This window comes from Natrix helvetica (genome assembly GCF_964273705.1).
Source record: "Natrix helvetica genome assembly, chromosome: 1".
Lineage (NCBI taxonomy): Eukaryota > Metazoa > Chordata > Lepidosauria > Squamata > Natricidae > Natrix > Natrix helvetica.
In genome coordinates this window covers 214,783,419-214,798,034 of record NC_138548.1, presented here as the reverse complement: position 1 = coordinate 214,798,034, position 14,616 = coordinate 214,783,419, and positions in this window count along the sequence as shown.

Genomic DNA, 14,616 nt, shown 5'->3' with positions numbered 1-14,616 from the left:
TGGTATCAAACAATATTGATATAGTTATGTTAGTTTGGGTAATGGATAGGCACGCACAGGCTTAACGGTAACAACAGCTATTTATTAAGTACAAGTGAGAACAATCCAGCGAAGGTTGAGTCTGACAGCAGCCCTTTTATAGGGAGCTGTCAGACCCTTCAACCAATAGGATTAAACCTCTGTTCCCACCGGAACAGAGGACCTTGGTGGAAACCACTGAAGTTAGAGCAAGTATCTAACACCCCTCCCCTCTTGGATGGAACAATCCTACTTGTTACGTAGTCACGCAGGTAGGCAGGCTTTTCAGTAGCTCTGCTCTGTTAGTAGGAGGGGTTTCCTTGGACAGGTCGGATGGACCTGTTTGCTCCGTAGCTCCGCTTGGTGGAAGTTCATGGAACCTTTCACAGGCCGTGGCTGGAGCTTCTAGAGCCGGATCGCTCGGAGCTCGCTGCGGACCTGCAACAAAACCAGATAAGTTCCCCGGTACCCTCGGGCTTGAGCTGGCTGTGGAAGGAGTGACTGTTTGCTCCGTTTGGGTAGGGCTTTGGCTAACTCATGCAGGAGTTACCTCTGGTTGTCTAAGTGTGGAGTTGGAGAGGCGGCCACAGAGTTGGTCAATATGCCTTCTCCAATTCCTACCGTCCTCGAGCTCTAGGAGGTAAGAGCGAGGGCTGGTGATGCCTATCACTGTGGCAGGAATCCACAGAGTTTCCCCAGTGTAGTTGTGGGCATATACCGAATCCCCTAAACTTAATGTCCGAATCTTGCTTGTGGAGTCTGGGGGCAATGAGGCAGAATAATTGGGGTGTAGCCGGTCTAAGTGGGACCTTAGCCTGTGACCCATGAGAAGCTCGGAGGGGCTTCTCCCTGTAGTGGCACTGGGTGTGATGTGCTAAATTAGCAAATAGTGGTCAACCCATGTTTACCAATCTCCCGGGCCCATCCTAGAGAGGGCCTCTTTTGCAGATCTCACCATTCTCTCTGCCTGACCATTGGAGGCTGGATGGAATGGCACGACCAGGGCATGCCTGATTCCCTGAGCTGCTAGGAAGGTCTCAAACTGCATGGCCATGAATTGGGGCCCGTTGTCAGAGACCAAGATGTTGGGCAGGCCATGCATGGAGAAAAGTCTCCGTAGCACCTTGATGACCGCTTCTGCCATAGTGGAGGTCATCAGGACTACCTCTAACCATTTCGAGTAGGTGTTTCACAACTACGAGAAATGTCTGGCCATGAACTGGGCCAGCAAACTCAATGTGCACCCTAGACCATGGTGCTTGAGGTCACTCGCACTCCTTAGTGGGTACCTCTGGGGAAGCTGGTCTGGACTCCTGGCACAGTGTGCAGGTACCCACCCATTCTTCAATCTCCCTGTCCATGCTAGACCACCACACATAACTCCTAGCAAAAGACTTCATCCTGACAATTCCAGGATGCCCTACGTATAAAGCCTCTAATACGGCAATGCACAGTTTGGGTGGAACAATGACCCGGTCCCCCCACAATAAACGGCCATTTACAACAGATAGGTCATTTCTCTTATGATAATACATTTTGAAATCAGACCCAACAGGCCCCTTGGGCCACCCCCTCCACACCCAGTTCAAAACCTGTTTGATTGTGGAGTCTCTGGCAGAGTGGTGGGCAAGGTCACTAAACGAGATGGAACCAGTCTCTATACAGTCAATGCAAAAAACTGGAGTCTCGGGGGTAGGGTCTGCGAGTAGTTCGTCGGTGCTCTCGTTGACACCGGTCACCCCAGGGCTTCGAACCAGTCAAACCCCAGGAGGCTCCGCAGGTTTCTGCTGACCACCGTCACTGGGAGGTGGCCGCTGAAGTTGTTGAAGTTCACCTGGAAAGTGCCTTGGCCCACGATGGGGACTCGGTTCCCCTGGTAATCGCGAAGGCGGATGTCAGGGGTGCATAGATGTTGTTTCTTCAGGCTAGGGATAGCCTGCTTCAGGGTAGACTACGGCATGATGGTCAGTGATGACCCGGTGTCGATTTCCATCTCACATGGAGAGCCCTCGATGAGGACTGTGATCTTCAGCTTCTTTCACCACCTTGTGTGGGCTTGGTCAACCGAGGTGTGATGGGTGACTCTGTTGTCACCCTCTGAGCACCATGGTGGTGGCCACCATGCCCCTTGGTTGGGCCTCTATTGGCGGTTATGTCGGCTTCGTGGCTGCCAGGTACTCGGGGGGAGCTTGCTTCGGCAAACCTTGGCGATGTGCCCCTTTCACTCGCAGCGCTGGCAGATAGCATCGCGGAGACGGCAAAACGATCTGGCATGGTCTCCTCCGCAGCTAGTGCAAGGCGGGAAGCGCGGTTTGAATTTGCTCGCCGGCTGGGCGCGGCTATGGCGCATGCAGCAGCTGTCATCTTCTTTGCCTTCTGAGCTCTCGGCCTCTGCAGCCTTGCAATGTGAGCATGCGCTCTTCCGTGCGTCCTGTGAAACGCCCTGGCACTGCAGAGTCTCAGTAGATTTGACAGCTGATTCGGATGCCCTGGCTTCGTCCAAGGCGATCTGCAGAGTGAGGTTAGATTTAGTGAGTAACCTCTGTAGATTAATGTCCCGTATGCCGCAAATTATGCAGTCCAGAATCAGGTCTCGGAATTCGCAGTACGCTGCGGCCTTGTGCAGCACCACAACGTACTCGTTAATTGACTCACCCTCCTTCTGGTTTCTGATGTTAAATTCATGCCGGAGAATATTCTTGGACGGCTTGGCCACATAGTTGGTCCTCAGCATCTGCTGAAGCACGGACCAGGCAACTGATTGTAGCGGTGTCGGCTCAGGGAGGACTTTTGCTATATCGAACACTTCCCGGCCATAGTACCCGAGGAACATGTTCTTCTTGCGGCCTTCAGAAAGGCCCATGAGGTCATTTGCCTTGAGGAAGCAGTCAAATCGTAGCATGTACGAGTCCCAGTGCTCGGTGACTGGGTCATACGGAGTCGGTGGAGCATGCAAGACCATTTTGTGTTCTGAGGGCATTTTGAGTTTGCCGCTCAAAAATGGCTGCTTGAAGCCGTGCTGAGCTCCGGCCTGGATGTACTTGCTGGATTGCTATGCTCTTTTGGTTCGCCTAGTTGCCTTCCAATCCCATCCTCGTCACCAGTGTTAGATTGGGTAATGGATAGGCACACACAGGCTTAAGGGTAACAACAGCTCTTTATTATAACACAACAAGTGAGAACAATCCAGCGAAGGTTGAGTCTGACAGCAGCCCTTTTATAGGGAGCTGTCAGACCCTTCGACCAATAGGATTAAAGCTCTGTTCCCACCAGAACTGAAGTTAGAGCAAGTATCTAACAGTTTCTTTTGATCATTTCTGCAGGAATTCACCCATGCTGATTGACAAGTGACTGGCTCAACTGGTTCAGCTGAAAACCTTCCATGCATAAAACAAAATGGAAAGATTTTCCTTGGTCTTTGGAGCTTCCTCTACTGACCGAGAACTTGCAATCCTCAAGGTACACACACACACACACACACACACACACACACACACACAAATACACACACACATATATACATATACACACATATATGTATACACAGATATATTCATATATACATATATGCATATATATATATATATATATATATATATATATATATATATATATATATATATATATATATATATATACACATACATACATTTATACATATGTGTGTGTGTATGTATGCATGTATGTGTGTTTGTGTGTGTGTGTGGTGGCAGCAGGAGGCTCTGCCAAGAAGCGGCATGCGCGCAAGCACGAGCAAACCAGTAGCACCGGGATTTGAAACCCACCTCTGATACAGACACACACACACACACGTGTGTGTGTGTGTGTGCTTTTGTACATATACATACTCATTTTCACTTAGATTTGTAACAAATTAAAATTGGCGCCAAATGCATTCTGGTTCAACTTTCATTGATATGTTATTAACCCCAATAACAAATGGGGACAAATGAGTTTGCTTACATTATCCTATTGGCAGCCATTCACTGTTCCTTTTGTGTGTGAGTGTGTGTGTGTGAGAGAGAGATTACCGTACATCATTGGTGGCAATGATGAAGTTATTTGGTGACCATCTCCGGGCAGCTGCCATTTTATTTAATACTAATATGCTCTTCTTCGTGTTTGAGAATTCTCAGAGGAAAATGGCAGTCACACTCTAAAATCCTATCTGGATTGCAACAAGAATTAAGACGGGAAGATAAGTTCATCTGTTGAAATTAAATTAGAATTTTTAATAATAATAAAAACAATGGAATGATAAATGAGGGGCTCTTGTGCTCCCCTCTGAAAACATAACATTTCTGGTATTTTTGCCAGAGGCCAACAAACTAGGAAGAAAAAAACTTTTGCTTGAGAGGATGGTACAACAGAAAGAGGGAGGGAGGGACAGCAGGGGAGAGAGATAGAGAGACAGAGTGGCGAGGGAGGGGGGAGAGAGAGGGAGAGGGAGGAGTTGTAGATGTTGCTACAACCCATTTCCATTTGATTTGCAGGGTGTCCAAAGTGCTATCACACTCCAGTGACCAAAAGATAAACAACTGGCTCAGTTGACGCTCATAATGGGGGTTAGCAAAAGAGTCAGGGGCTGGGAAGAGCATGTACACGGTGTGTGAGGAGGGGAAGTGGGTAAGCAAAGTGGACTATTAAAACTGTAACTCTATCTAATGCTCGCATGGTTGTTAATGAGGACAGGAAGGCACTGGAACATGTTTGTAGGAGCAAAGGAAGGATGAAAATAAAGCACTCAAAATGCTGATGTCTCTCAGTCTAATCACCTCATAAAATGGATTTAAGCAGCTTGTCAGAGAGTTTCCAGTGTCTCCTTTTTTATTGTTCTTGGCCATATAATTCTTTCCTTAAAGGACCCATCACCAGATTAATTAAACATTATGGGAGAAAAAGGAGGGATAGAGGGGGCAGAAGGGCTTGCTGAATGAATGCCTCCCTCGGGAAGGGCGTTGAGATAGAAAGAGGATCGCGACGTTCCGTGATAAAAGGCCGAGGCTATCAACTCAGGATTCAAGGAGGTTTGCAGAAGGATTGCACACTTGTTGCCTACTTCACTTTGTTCTCTCTGCATGGGCCAAAGCGGAGGGCTGGGAAATATATTTATTTATTTAATGAGCTTGTCAAACATGAACAAGATAACAGGTATAAGTATAAGCATGGACATGAACACAGGAAATGGGTACGAATAAATGGGGACAGTAGGACAGGGGCGGTAGGCACGCTGGTGCGCTTATGCACACTCCCTTTAAGGACCTCTTAGGAATGGGGTGAGGTCCATGGTAGACAGTTTAAGGTTGAAACTGTGAGGGTTTGAGGATGTAACAATGGAGTCAGGCAGAGCATTCCAGGCATTGACCAATCTGTTGCTGAAGTATTATTTTCTGCAATCAAGTTTGGAGTGATTTACCTTGAGTTTGTATCTATCGTTTGCCCACGTATTATAAATTTATTACAAATGTGTATTATAAATGTGTTACCTTTAAATGTTGCTCAACTCCAGCTTCCAATGGTTGCAGATTAAGGTGGGTGACAGAGGTTCCCTATTTCTGGACTAAAAGATGCAGTGAAGATAAGGCTATCATACATGGTTATTAAGTGCTGCACGTTGGATGAACTACTTCATGCCAAGGGCAGATCAAGAATGAAAAAGCACAGTGAAGAAGGACAATGATTGATCTCGATGTAAGATAAGGGCCAATACTCCTGTCAACGAACCCCACAGGTACTAAGTATAGGCTTGGCCCTGAAATTAGAGTCATGGATTTCTGGAACAAATAAGCCCCACTAATTCAGGAGGGTAAAGGAGCTACTTTGATCAGCAGCATCATACAGGTCTTGTATGCAACAGGTGACTTTGGACGGCACCAGCTGTACGTTGTACAGTGTCATCAGCATATTTGCCCTCTTCTATGGCAATTACCTATTCTTAAACTAATATGCGTAATCAGATGAATTCAGATAGTAATGAATTTTTAAGAATCCAAATCAGAATAGAGCTGGAAGGGACCTTGGAGGTCTTCTAGTCCAACCCAGTGGTGGGATTCAGCCAGTTCGCACCTATTCAGGAGAACCGGTTGTTAACTTTCTAAGCAGTTCAGAGAACCGGTTGTTGGAATAAATCTCCTTTTGTTTTTTCCCACTTTACAGGGCTAATCCTGTAAGGAAGGCAGGAAGGAAACATTCTGGTGTTGTTTCTAGCCTAATCTTTATTGCCCTGCTTACAGAAACTGCCTCTCCAGTTAACCCTTATTACATTATAACAGCTAAGGCGAAGCGCCCATCGACATGAGTGACATTGAGTTGGCCACGCCTAGCCAGTCACATGACCACTGAGCCACGCCTACCCAGCTGGTCATTAAGGCAGAGAACTGGTTGTTAAATTATTTGAATCCCACCACTGGTCCAGCCCCCTGCTCATAGTATATGATCTATACTATGGATCCTATACCATGGATCTATATAATGGTAGGGACAATGGCAGGAGAAAGGAATATATGCTAGTTATGGAGGCACGGCTGCTCCACAGAACTGAGGACCTGATACTGATGGATGTTAGGCAAAGCCTGAACAACTTTTCACAGATGCATCAGCTTAACCATTGGTTAAAACCTGCCTCCTCTCTACCTCCATCCCATATGAAAACATTCTTCTGCAACTGGTGGTGCTTGGTAGGAGAAAGGGAAACAAAGCAGAGGGGATCCACCCCACCCCCCCCCATCTCTGCCCTTAATTTGGTGACTCTTATGGGAGAGCAGGGATCTGAAGAGGGACTGCAAGTTATTTTTCTGACATCGGAAGGACCAGTGGACAACCAATTGTGACTGAGTTTCTCGTCTTCACCCCACAGGAAACAGGAAGCAGCTCGACAGCATCCATTCCCTTATTTCTTACAGTCCTGAGCTCCTTAATAAACAGCCAGAAGAGGAGCAACTTTCACAACTCCAGTTTGTGAACAGGCTGGAGATCCTTTGCACATCTGCCCTTTTCCCATGCTACATCTAACGCATTCTAAGGAGAGAAAAGGAAATCTTTGATCTGATGTTGTTTTTCATCCAAAGTGCATGTCACTTGCACAGCAGTGCTGGACATCTGTCATACTTTTCAATGAGGTTGTTCACCAGGGCAAGCAATATAATTTTTTTTTTAAAATGTTCCCATCGCTCCCCAACTTGCTCATCAGGATGGTGTGATGGGAGTAGTCTGCCCAGGTGCAGGCAATAACGGGGTGCAGTATCTGGTGACTTGGGGATAAAAAAGGAGGGTATGTGGGAGGTGGGAGGTAGGTTCACATCTGCCTGAAACATCAATTAACTTTTTGGCAGTTGGTGCAGTGCCATGCACCTGCCACAGAAGATACAGTGTAAAATACGCTATTCCTGCCACTGCTTGTAAGTGTCACTTATCAGGATGTAAAAAGTGGGAAAGGGTTAAATGAGCCTCACATTCCCATCACCAGTCTCTTCACCCCAGCAGATGGGTCAATATTGCTATATCAGTATACCGCTTAAAATTAAAAAGGATGCACTGAAAGTTAAATCATCTTTGTGCATTGACACAGATCTTAAAACCAGGAATGCAATTCTGTAGCAGGAGGATCTCTTCTGAATTCTCATGAATCCATGTGCAAAGGAAGCATGCCAAGGAACCCAGCTCAAGGATGCCAGAAGCCATTGAATCAAATCCAGCAAAGAAGCCAACAAAAGTTAGTCTTTCAGTAATTTTGGTCTAGGACCCTGATGGCAAACCTATGGCACGTGTGCTTGAAGTGGCATGTGAAACCATGTCGGCTGGCACTCCCGACGTCTCCTGTTCCTCTTTCAGGCTTCCAGTGAGCATGCACATGAGATGATCACTGGCTTTTGTGCGTGTGGCAGTGCCAGAAACTGGAAGAGCTGATCTTCCGTTTTCCAGCATGAGCATGCATTTCAGCCAGCTGATTGTCATGCACACATGAGTGTCAGTAACCGGAGATCTAGCTGGCCAGTGCACATGCGCCCGCTGGAAACCAGAAGTGCATTTTCCGACGTATCCATGCCGCCTGGTCAATTCCTCTTCCGGGTCGTGTCCCAGACGAGCACATGTGCGGGCTCCTTTTTGGCACTCAGTGCTGAAAAGGTTTGCCATCACTGGTCTAGTGGTTAAGGCATGTGGTTAGAAAGCAAGCGACTGAGAGTTCACGTCCTGCCTTACCCATGAAAGCCGGCTGAGTGACCTAGGGCCAATCCCTCTCTTTCAGCCCAACTCACCTCACAGGGTTGTTGTTATGGGGAAAATAGGAAGAAGAAGAAGAAGAAGTGTCGGATATGTGCCTTCAATTATTTGTGTAAATAATAAAGGCAGGAAACAAGCAACAAACAAACAAACAAACAAACAAACAAACAAACAAATATTCTTCCAACTAAGCAGATCACAACAGTTTGATGAGAGGAGCGACCTTAGGAGAAAGTGGAAGGAAGGAAGGAAGGAAGGAAGGAAGGAAGGAAGGAAGGAAGGAAGGAAGGAAGGAAGGAAAGAAGGAAGGAAGGAAGGAAGGAAGGAGGAAGGAAGGAAGAAAGAAGGTAGGTAGGAAGGAAGGAAGGAAGGAAGGAAGGAAGGAAGGAAAGAAGGAAGGAAGGAAGAAAGAAGGAAGGAAGGAAGGAAGATAAGAAAGAAGGTAGGTAGGTAGGTAGGTAGGTAGGTAGGAAGGAAGGAAGGAAGGAAGGAAGGAAGGAGGGAAGGAAAGAAAGAAGGAAGAAAGGAAGGAAGGAAGGAAGGAAGGAAGGAAATAAAAGCAAGATCGCTCGAAGAGGAGGGCAACCTACAGAATAAACCAGACACTCCTCTCCCAATAGCCTCTCCTAAACCATCAAGCTTTGGTTCTGATTCCATTGACATGCACTTAGCCAAATCTCCTGACTCTTCCACCAGTTTCTATCAGATGAGAAGATATAAATAGTGAGGATCACAAAGATGACAATGACATAGAATCACAAATATGTTAAAGATTAGAGATAAAGAAGACAGCTGTACAACCTCTATGTTTTGGGAGTGTTTGGGATAAATTTATTTCATACTTCACTCTTATTATGCATTCCTATAATATAGGTTTTATGTGTGTATGTTATATGTTATAATATATATGTTGTTCCTTCGTTGCTCCAGGATCCCTTCTTTGCCGTGGTTTCTCTTCTCTCCCCACCCTTTTATTGCATAGTTTGCACGAGTTGGCTTTATCTCCTCAGCCTCATTTCCCACCATCCTGTAGCAATTTTAAAGCAGACACTTTGCCGCAAAAGAGGATTTTGTTACACCTTCCTATATAGAGATTCTTCCCACACTAAACTACTTCCCTCCAGCTCACAGGGCAATCCATCATCAGCCTGAGCTGACATGCAGAAAGTTTCTGCCCAGAGGGCTTTTTTTTCCTCTCCTCCTCCTTCTCTTGGAGCTAAAAGCATTGAGAAACAGCTGGCTCTCCTCAAATGGGATCTCAGGAAAAACACGTTTCATGAATTTGGAAGGCTGTGTAGCCACAGCTCACACACCTGCCCACACCTTTCATATTGGCTTGTGTAAGAGACAGACAAGCATTGGATTTTTTTTTGTTCTGCAAACAAGGGGGTTATTCTCATACAACAATGACAAATAAGTGGATACACTACTTCCTAAGCGCTCTTTTGAGTAGGGCCAAATCATTTTGACAACAGTCATACAGAAATATGCATTTTTCCCAAGCCATTGCGTGGGTTTTAAGTTAGCTGAATACTTTTTAAATTTGGGCCTCCTCTAAGAAGATCAAAGAATATATGTATTTGGCAGAGGTAGGTTGCTGCCAGTTTTACTACTGGTTCGCTTCAGGCGTGCATGCGCAGAACAATTTACAGTGAACTCTGCACACGCGCACACTACTACACAGCATGACAGCAATGGGAGCGGCAACTAGGGAACCGGTTAGAGGGCTGGGCCAGCCTGAGTCGCTGTCAGTTCTGCGACCCAGGCCTAAATGCCACTACCTCTGATATTTGGGTATCTATATTCATATTTGAGTCTGCAGTCCTGTATTTTTTATCAGGGAATAAGACCTACTGATTACATTTGACTGTAGAATACAGTGTTCATATGACTGTGCTGTAATGTATTTTTGATTCAAAAATTAAAAATGTCCAGTATGTTTTAAAGTTGCTCATAAAATAGATTAAAGCAGCAAAAATAAATGAAATTGTAAAAAACCCTATAAAACAACCCCAGTATAAATTTTAAATAATCACATTGAAGTTTAAAAAAAATAGGAAAAAAATTAAAATATTTTTGCCTAATAGAGAATAGGCCTTAGGGGCATTTATGTTCTTGAAGGCCTGGAATGTAACCGTCAGACACCGCTACCAGTTAACAAATTCTAATTTGAATATACCAAAAAAGGAAGATCTTTTTGCCCTCTATTCTCTCAGCACTGAGAGCAGCTGTTTTAATTGGTGAAATGACTTCTGAGACTTGTGTAAGACCCAGAAGTTATTTTTGAGTGAGTCTTCTGTGAGACCCAGAAGTCAACTCATCAATAAATAGCTGTGAAAATGGTTCCTCTGTGATGCATTTCTTTTGTCATACTTTCATCTGTTTGTTAAATTTAGGATTTAATTTAGGACTGTTTTTTAAAATTTTATTTTGATTTTGCTTCTCATACTTTAAAAAATATTATTAGTTACCAGGAGTGTCTTGCTAGAGTGTAACGGCAGGGTATAAATTAAATAAATCACTAAACAAAAAAAGAAATAACAAATAGCATTTTTGCCTGGTATCCCCCACTGCTTTTTGGAATATACCGTATTTTTCGGAGTATAATATGCACTTTTTTCCCTTAAAAAAGACGGTGAAAATCTGGGTGCGTCTTATACAGTGAATACATTTTTGGCCTCCCAAAACCCCACCCCCTTTGCAAAAATGGCCGTGCATAGCCTTTAGGAAGCTTCCAGAGTGCTCCTGGGGGCTGAGGTGGGCAAAAATGAGCGAAATATGGGTCGTTTTTGGGAGGTTTGCAGAGTGCAAAACCTTTTTAAAAAATTTGCCTCTTCAAAATCTTGGTGCATCTTATACTCTGTTGTCTCTTATACTCTTAAAAATATGGTATTCCCAGTATGCCTTTCAAAGGCAAACTGTGGCACTCAAATCAGGAGAAAATTCCTTGGTGTGGTGGTTAAGGTTCTGGTCTAGAAACTAGGAAACTGTGAGTTCTAATCCTGATTTATGCATGAAAGCAGCTGGGGGACTTTGGGACAGGCACTCTCACTCAGCCCAACCCACCATACAGGGTTGTTGTGGGGAAAATAGGAGAACTATTACTGTATTTTTCGGAGTATAAGATGCACTGGAGTAAAAGACGCACCAAGTTTTGAAGAGGCAAATTTAAAAAAAAGTTTTTGCACTCTGCAAACCTCCCCAAAATGGCCCGTTTTTTGTGAAAATGGGTCCATTTTTTGTCAAAAAAAAATTGCATGCATAGCCTTTAGGAGGCTTATAGAGTACTCCTGGGGGCTGGGGGGACCAAATATATATACGTGTGTGTGTGTGTGTGTTGTATTTGTGCTGATAAATAAATAAAGGGAGATTAGTATAGATCTATTTCAAGCTATTTAGCTCTCATTAGCTAGCCATACCCTTACTGGGATTTGAACCTGGGCTGTGTTACATTTTAGGCAGATTTGTTAGCCACTAAGCCACAGGCTCTCCTCCTTATCAGCTGAGCCAGGGAAATAGGTATGTATTTGTGTTACAACCCCTGGTATGCCCAAATATGGGAGGGAGCTCACTACTCCCTCTTTCTGTCCTTCGGCTCATTACAGAGGACCATCCAGGCAGAAAACCATATTTTTATTTTTAATGTTGCCTTTTTATATGCCTCCTATATTTGGGCATACCAGGGGTTGTAACACAAATATATACCTATTTCCCTGGCTCAGCTGATAAGGAGGAGAGCCTGTGGCTTAGTGGCTAACAAATCTGCCAAATATGTAACACAGCCCAGGTTCAAATCCCAGTAAGGGTATGGCTAGCTGATGAGAGCTAAATAGCTTGAAATAGATCTATACTAGTCTCCCTTTATTTATTTATCAGCATAAATACAACACAAATATAAAAAGGCAACATTAAAAATAAAAATATGGTTTTCTGCCTGGATGGTCCTCTGTAATGAGCCGAAGGACAGAAAGGGGGAGTAGTGAGCTCCCTCCCATATTTGGGCATACCAGGGGTTGTAACACAAATACATATATATAGGGTGGGGCTTCAACTCTAGAGTTCCAGCCAGCATCCTGGCTTTACAGGAAGTCCTCAACTTACGACAATTTATTTAGTGACCGTTTGAAGTTACAACGGCCCTGAAAAAAACCCTCATGATCATTTTTCACATTTTATCACCACTGCAGCATTCCCAAGGTCACGTGATTCACATTCAGATGCTTGACAACTAACTCACTTTTATGACAGTGGCAGTGTCCAGGGGTCATGTGACAAGCAAAGTCCATGGAGAAACCAGATTCACTTAACAACCGGGCTACTAATTTAACAACTGCAGTGATTCACTTAAGAAATGTGGTGTGAAAAGTCCTAAAATGAGATAAAACTCCATGGCACAGTGGTTAGGATGCAGAATTGCAGACTAATTCTGCCGACTGCCAGGAGTTCAATCCTGACCAGCTCAAAGTTGATTCCGCCTTCCATCCTTCCAAGGTCGGTAAAATGAGGACCCAGATTGTTGGGGGTAATATATTGATTTTGTAAACTGTTTAGAAAGGGCTGTAAAGCACTGTAAAGCGGTACATAAGTCTAAGTGCTATTGTTATTGCTAAAACTCACTGAACAAATTTCCTTACTTAGCAACATAAATTTTGAGCTCAGTTGTGGTCATAAGTTGTAACCTGTATTGAAAGATAGCCGTCTTTCATCCCTGCTCTACTGCTCAAAAGAAACTGAGAGCACTCTTTTATGTCTCCTTAGAGACGGTAGCAAAGAGTTCATTTTCTATATCTTTTACCTGCCATCTACAGATTGTCCAGCTTTGTCCAGCCCAGACACAGTTGCCCTTACAAAGGCTTTTCAACCAGCTGCTTACCCTTCGATGCATATTTGTCAACACTGACATGTAGAGAGGTAGCCAGAACCATCGTAACAACGACAGGTACTTGGCGGGGGGACTTAAGCAAAGCAGTGGAAGCCAACAGAAAAAGAAATTGGCTGAAGGGTTGATAATAGAGCTGACAAATATTGCTCTCTAAAGCGCCTGGACGGTCTTTGCTGAAAAGGCCAAATGCCAGTTCTTTCCACAAAAATGATCCAAACGCTGCACAACACAGAAGCATCTCTAGCCACGGTAACATAATTGGATGTATTTATAGGGTTTTGGATGGGCTTCTTCCTATACAGCTCCTCAGCAGGCCTCTTAATGCAGCCCTGCAGCAGGAAGATTTCTCCTAGATGACATTTAAATGAACAGTTAATACAGTACAATATAGCTCCAGTTTGACCCTTGGGATATATTTTCACTAAACCTCTATTGCTGTTGATTTTAATGGTTAAAGCTTTCCCCCGAAGAACCCTAAGAAGCGGTGTGGGGTTTTAAGAAGTGTAATGAAAGCAGATTCAAAAATATTAATGCCAGTGTTTTCAATACTGTATTGTTTTTAATACCATATTGTACAATTGCATGTTATTCGATGTGTACACAACAGAGGTGGGTTCCTACCGGTTTGAAACGGTTCGGCCGAGTAGGTATAACTCGGCCTGCCATGCCTCCGAATCGGTTCTATCGGTGATGCCGTAGACACCGCCATCTTGCTTTTTGCTTCTGTGCATGGACAGAAGCATTTGTTTCAGTACTGCACATGCGCGCATAGTGCGCATCAAGCTCGCATGCACGCATTCCTGAGCAAACCGGCAGTGGCAGCAGCCAGAACCCACCCGGGTACATAGATATAAGAGAACAGCAAAAGTGGTTAATAAGACTTAATATACTTTTTGGAATGTTTACATAGCTGTCTTTTTAAACGATTAGCCTCTTTTCTTCTTCTTCTTGTAAGATGAGATTGATTGGTCATCTTGAAATTAAGGCCAAATTCTGGGGGGGGGGATGTTGTCATTAAAAATAATAATAGTGCTAAAATAATAGTAATAATACTATAATGTAACCACCAATAAAAAATCAATCATCATCATTATTATTATACTCATCCTTCCATCCTTCCGAGGTGGGTAGAATGAGGACCCAGATTGTTGTTGGGGACAATAGGCTGACTCTGTAAACTATTTAGAGAGGGCTGTAAAGCTAAGGTGACCAACCGTCCTCCTTTAGGGAGGACAGTCCTTCTTTTGTAAGTTCTGTCCTCCCTCGAAAAGTGTCCTCCTACATGTCCTCCTTTTCAATATTTGAAGACTAATCTGTTGCGCGTTATGTGACGTATTTGTATTTGACATGACAATTCGTCAAGACTCGGTATAGTGCGATATAAGACACGATTATAAGATGCATGCGCTCCGCACGGGAGACCTTGAGAGAGAGCGCCGCGTGCAAGTAGCTTTGTTTACTTCTTACCGAAACACAACACAGCACATACGCACGCA